Here is a 6,000-nt window from a genome sequence, read left to right as displayed (position 1 = left end):
TTAGCTAATTTCTGATCGAAAGAATTTCGTTAGATCGATGGATTAAAATCGAATAGCGGTAAATCGATATTCGAAGTCGAAGGATTTAACTTCGATAGTCGAAAATCGAGGGTTAATTAACCCTCGATATTCGACCCTTAGTAAATGTGCCCCTAACTGTCCTGGCAGTACTGTACCTTTTTTTATTTGAATCTGGAGCTTATCCTCCACCTCCTCACTTACATCAAAGTGTCTATAACATACTCCTACAATTAATTTGCTGGACTCCTTACAATCAGTGAAGAGTTTCACCCATAAGTCCTCTGTCCCTTGTTTTCTAACATCACCTTCTCCTTTATATTAGCTTTTAAAACCTGCCTAACAAACAGACATAACCGTCCTCCTTTTCTATTGCCTCTGTCCCTCCGAAACAAAGTATAGCCACCGATATTTACTGCCCAGTCATGTGACTCATTCAGCCATGTTTTTAACAACAATCACATCATATTTCCACTCCAGCCCCTCCCATTTTGCTAGTCAGACTCCTTGCATTTGAAAGCATACATTTAATATTCACACTAATAAATAAGAGCAAAGAAAAAGGCTTAAATAAAACATTCTGCCAATAATTTTTTTTTGAGAATAGTACATAGTGTCACAAATTAGAGATTAAAGAGATTGTTTACCTTTGAGTTAACTTTTAGTACGCTGTAGAGCGTGATATTCTGAAACATTTTGCAATTGGTTTTCATTTTTTATTAACTAAGGTTTTTGAGTTATTTAGCTTTTAAATCACCAGATCTGCAATTTGCATTATAAACAATCTGGTAGGTAGGGTCCAAATTACCCTAGCAACCATGCTTTGATTTAAATAAGAGAATGGAATATGAATAGGAGAGGCCTGAATAGAAAGATGAGTCATAAAAAGTAGCAATAAATGCGCAGCCTTACAGAGCATTTGATTTTTAGATGGGGTCAGCAACACCCATTTGAAAGCTGAAAAGTGTCAGAAGAAAAAGGCAAATAATTATAAAACTATATAAAAAAAAAAATCATGAAATGGTTGCTTGGAATTGGTCATTCTATTACATAGTAAAAGTTTGCTTAAAGGTGAGCCGCCCCATTAAGACAAAAAAACCCATTGTTGTATAATGCAGCTCTGTAGATATGCAAGCCGGACACATTATACTCAGTACACACCACGTGCTCTTAAATGTGCACTTTCTGTGCGGTGCACCGCACATCAATTTAAGTATTAACTGATTTCATTCTGCCATTTGGATCTTATCAAACCTGTTTTTTTCTGCTTTTAGCATTGATTTCCTCATGCGTACAAACTAAGAAAGAATGAAATCCATTCATACTTGCATTTCTGCTGATGTAGCACATAAGAAATGTACTGGACAGCAACTGCCCATTTCATCACGCGAAGATTGGTACCTTACAGCAAATGGCACATGGGAAGTTCTGAACTCCAGAGGAAATCTCAAAATGACAAGCACCCTGGTTGTTGCTGCATACAGAGCAACCACAGGTAAAACAGTGCAAAAAACACTCTAGCAAGCATTTAGGCGTTCAGTCACCAGTTCCAGGGGGAAGGGGACACCTACATGCCTTCTCCTATCCCTCATTATAACAGCACTGAGTAACCCATCCAGCATTGTATTAGAGAAGGGAGGCGCAGCTCTCAGAGCACAGAGGCCTGCGACTATTTGCACAAGCACACAGTGTGCAAAGTGTAAATGCCAACTGGGTCATTCTTTTGGACTGGGCAGACCTTTCTAAATGAGGCCCTTCAGGTCCATTTCTATGTGATCACTGACACATGGCATACACAGTTGAACTTGAAGCCTATACCAAATCAGCTTTAACTGTACATGCTCTCGTCATAAGATTAAAGATAGGGGTGCCATTAGCACCTCCTGATTAACAGGGGCGGTAAAAATGCTGCTCCTGGAAACTCTAAGAATCGCCTGGTAACTCTAAGAGTCGAATTCACTCTTTCAAACAGGAAATTTCTAGCACAGAGCTCAATTGTGCTAACATTGTGGACCCCATCCGGCACCAAAAAGATGAGTGGGGGGAAGGGTGGGGTGGCAGCAGCAAGACATCTCAGGGCCCAGGAGAGTTGCCATCTTTTGGAATTCTTTTTACCGGCGGGCCAGGACAAAAAGGAGGTGGGCCATGATGTACATTGGGGCATGAGCACCAATGCAATGGAGAGCTAGAAGGCAGACTAGAACAAGATCGGGGAAGGGAAAAGATTTGGGCAAGCTTAGGTAGGCAGACCAGGGCAACATTTAAAGGAATAGTAGCAGAAAATACCGAAAAGTACATTGTACACAGTACATTCTGTTTCTATGTAGTGATAGGCGAATAAATTCGGCAAGAGCAAATTTGCGGCAAATTTCCACGTTTCAACGCCTGCAAATAAATTTGCAAAACTGCAGCAAAAAAAACTGCAATGACTTTTAACGCCAGTGTCAAAATTGCAGCAAATTGACATGGGCGTCAAAATTTGCATTTCTTGAATTTTTCACCATTTCTCAAATTTTGAGGGAAATTCTTAGATTTTTCTGTAAATTGGGAGAAATTTGCCCATCGCTATTTCTATGAACTGTTAAAAGCTGTGTGTTTACTTCAGATAGACTACTATAGTTTATATAAACAATGTATTCAAGCAACTGTCTGTGGCATCTTACAGCAGCCCCTCTGCTGTTTTCCAGAATCCACAGATTGTCCGTCCAGCCTGGGGGGTACCCAGAAGTGTAATTCGGGTTTTCTCTGTAATGCACCGAGAAATATGCTGTTGCTGTATAAAATTTAAAAAAATAGTAATAATAATAATGTCCTTTCTAAATTGCTTAGATAAGATTCTCCAAACTTTTGAATGCTATTTAGTTCATTAAGCTGTTAAAAGCAAGTTTCCCCCACTGTTGCCCAGCACTTCAGAACATGAAAAGTGCATAATAAGAACAATAATAATAGCAGCTATCTTCCATTATGCAGACTTTCTTCTTCCCACTTCTGATCAGTATTGTTCAGTGACTTTCCATCTCTACGCTCAAAATATACTGATCTCCAGATCCTGCTGTCTGATGGTGCTAGTCACCTAGATTGACAGATATGAAGCTTATTACATATTTTATTTATAACATACAATATCTTTAAGTGGCTATGACTATACTTACCTATCAAAGTGCATTATATATATAAATATATATATATATATATATATATATATATATATATATATATATATATATATATATATATATATATTATTACATAAATGTAATCTCCCATAGATTCACTTTAAAGGGGCTGTTCAACTTTAGATTAATTTTTATTATGATGTAGTGATTGATATTCTGAGACAATATGCAATTAGTTTTCATTTTTTTATTTCTGGTTTTAGGGTTATTTAGCTTATTATTTGGCAGCTCTCCAGTTTGCAATTTCAATCTGGTTGCTATGGTCAAAATTACCATAGCGATTATTCATTGATTTGAATAAGAGACTGGAATATGAATAAGAGGATCTTATTAGAAAGATGAGTAATAAAAAGAAGCAATAACAATACATTTGTGAACCACCCCTTTAAGCAAATAATTCTAATTTGCTAAACAATGACCTTTTTTTCTATGAAATAATAAAACAGTACCTCCTACTTGATGCTAACTAAACTGCATAAGTCCTTGGTTCTGGCAAAACAATCTTATTGGGTTTATTAACGCTTTTTTTCAGCAGAATTAGGTATGATAATCCAAATAATAGAAAAAAACCTCACCCCTCTTCTGCCAGCATTCCATACTATAAATCCCTCACCTGTATATATTATATTTGAAGGAGAAACCATCTTGTCATTTATTGTATAAATAATATTACATGTAAAAATGTTTTCTTCCATCACCCCTCCCTGCCACTCTTGCCTTTCCTTATGTGCTTTACCTCTTTCTATGTCTTAGCAAGACGCTGACTTTAGTCTTTATTTAATGACTGAAAGACAAAGCTGATTGCAGTAGTAGGGCACTTAGAGAGATACACAGCAAGACTCTCTCAGGGACTGCGAAAACAATATATCCCTAAGACCAGGCTGCTAACTACAAAATATTTTGTAGGCGTCAATAAGAATTGCAATTAACAAAAGAACCATTTTACTGAAAGAGTTAGGGCCCATTCACTAAATTCGAGTGAAGGAATAGAATATAAAATACTTCGAATTTCGAAGTGTTTTTTTGGCTACCTCGACCATCGAATGGGCTACTTCGACTTCGAATCGAACGATTCGAACTAAAAATCGTTCAACTATTCGACCATTCGATAGTCGAAGTACTGTCTCTTTAAGAAAAAACTTTGACCCCCCTAGTTCGCCACCTAAAAGCTACCAAAGTCAATGTTAGCCTATGGGGAAGGTCCCCATAGGCTTGGCTATCTTTTTTTGGTCGAAGGATAATCCTTCGGTCGATGGATTAAAATCCTTTGAATCGTTCGATTCGAAGAATTTAATAGTTCGATCGAACGATTATTCGTTTGATCGAACGAATTGCGCAAAATCCTTCGACTTTGATATTCGAAGTCGAAGGATTTTAATTCGCCAGTCAAATATCGAGGGTTAATTAACCCTCGATATTCGAATACATCTGCCCCTAGTGTGTTTATCAGCACATGAAGTTGATTATCATGTTGATTATATAAGGGTGGGAGCTACAACATAGAGCCGGCCACTGCTCCTGTATAAACTACAGCAAAAAAAGCAAAGTTGTGCTCACAAATCATTTTAAAACCATAAAGCAGGGGGTGCAATGAGGCTGTGACCACAACATTCATACAAACGAAGACAAAGGGTCCTCTTCCCTCAACCCATTATCAATATATTACTAATTTATTAAGGATATTGAGGCATTTTGTGCCTTAAGCTACTAAAAAAGGGTAACAGGAGTGGATGGGATATGGAGATGGCAAATGAGAATTTATAGTTTCATTGTTCATGATGGTGTTCATTTCTAGGTGTATGGCTAATCAGTGGCGGAACTACCGGGGGAGCAGGGGGTGCGAGCGGGCCAGGGCCCGCACCCCCTCAGGGCCCCCCGGCAGCCCGCTAGCCACTGACAAATGCGGCCGTACGGAGGGGGCGGGGCCCTGCTGCGCGTCACGCACCAGGTCCCACCCCCTCTAGTGACGCTGTTGCTAATGTAATTTATGCAGCTGCCTACAGGTATGGGATCTGTTATCAGGACATCCATTATCCATAAAACTCCAAATTACAGAAAGGCCGTCTGCTATGAGCTCCATTTTATCCTTTTTCTCTGTAATAATAAAACAGTACCTTGCACTTGATCCAAACTAAGATACAATAAATCCTTATTGGAAGCAAAACCAGCCTATTGGGTTTATTTAATGATTACATCATTTTACAGTAGACTTAAGGTATGATGATCCAAATTACAGAAAGATCTGTCATCCAGAAAACCCCAGACCCCATACCTGTACAGGTATACAGAATGCTCGGGACCAGGGATTTTCCAGATAACAGATCTTTCCGCAATATGGATCTTCATACCTTAAGTCTACTAGAAAATCATGTAATCATTAAATAAACCCAATAGGCTGGTTTTGCTTCCAATAAGGATTAATTATATCTTAGTTGGGATCAAGTACAAGGTACGGTTTTATTATTACAGAGTCTTTTGTTTAACTCCATTTGTTTTGTTGCCAAATTTGCTTTTCTTAACTTTCCCACTGTGAGATATCCAGAAGTTGTGTTGTACAGGTATGGGATCCGTTATCCGGAAACTCATCCATAAAGTTTCGAATTACAGAAAGGCCGTCTCCCATAGACTTCATTTTATCCAAATAATTCAGATTTCTAAAAAATTATTTCCTTTTTTTCTGTAATAATAAAACAGTAGGGATGTACCGAATCCGGGATTCGGCCAGGATTCGGTCTTTTTCAGCAAATTAGGGACGGGGAGGGAAATTGCGTAACTTTTTGTCACAAAACAAGGAAGTAAAAATGTT

The sequence above is a fragment of the Xenopus laevis genome, chromosome 4L (assembly GCF_017654675.1).
Source record: "Xenopus laevis strain J_2021 chromosome 4L, Xenopus_laevis_v10.1, whole genome shotgun sequence".
In the NCBI taxonomy this organism is placed as follows: Eukaryota; Metazoa; Chordata; class Amphibia; order Anura; family Pipidae; genus Xenopus; species Xenopus laevis.
The sequence above is the reverse complement of the archived record's forward strand: the minus strand, read 5'-3'. Positions refer to the sequence as shown.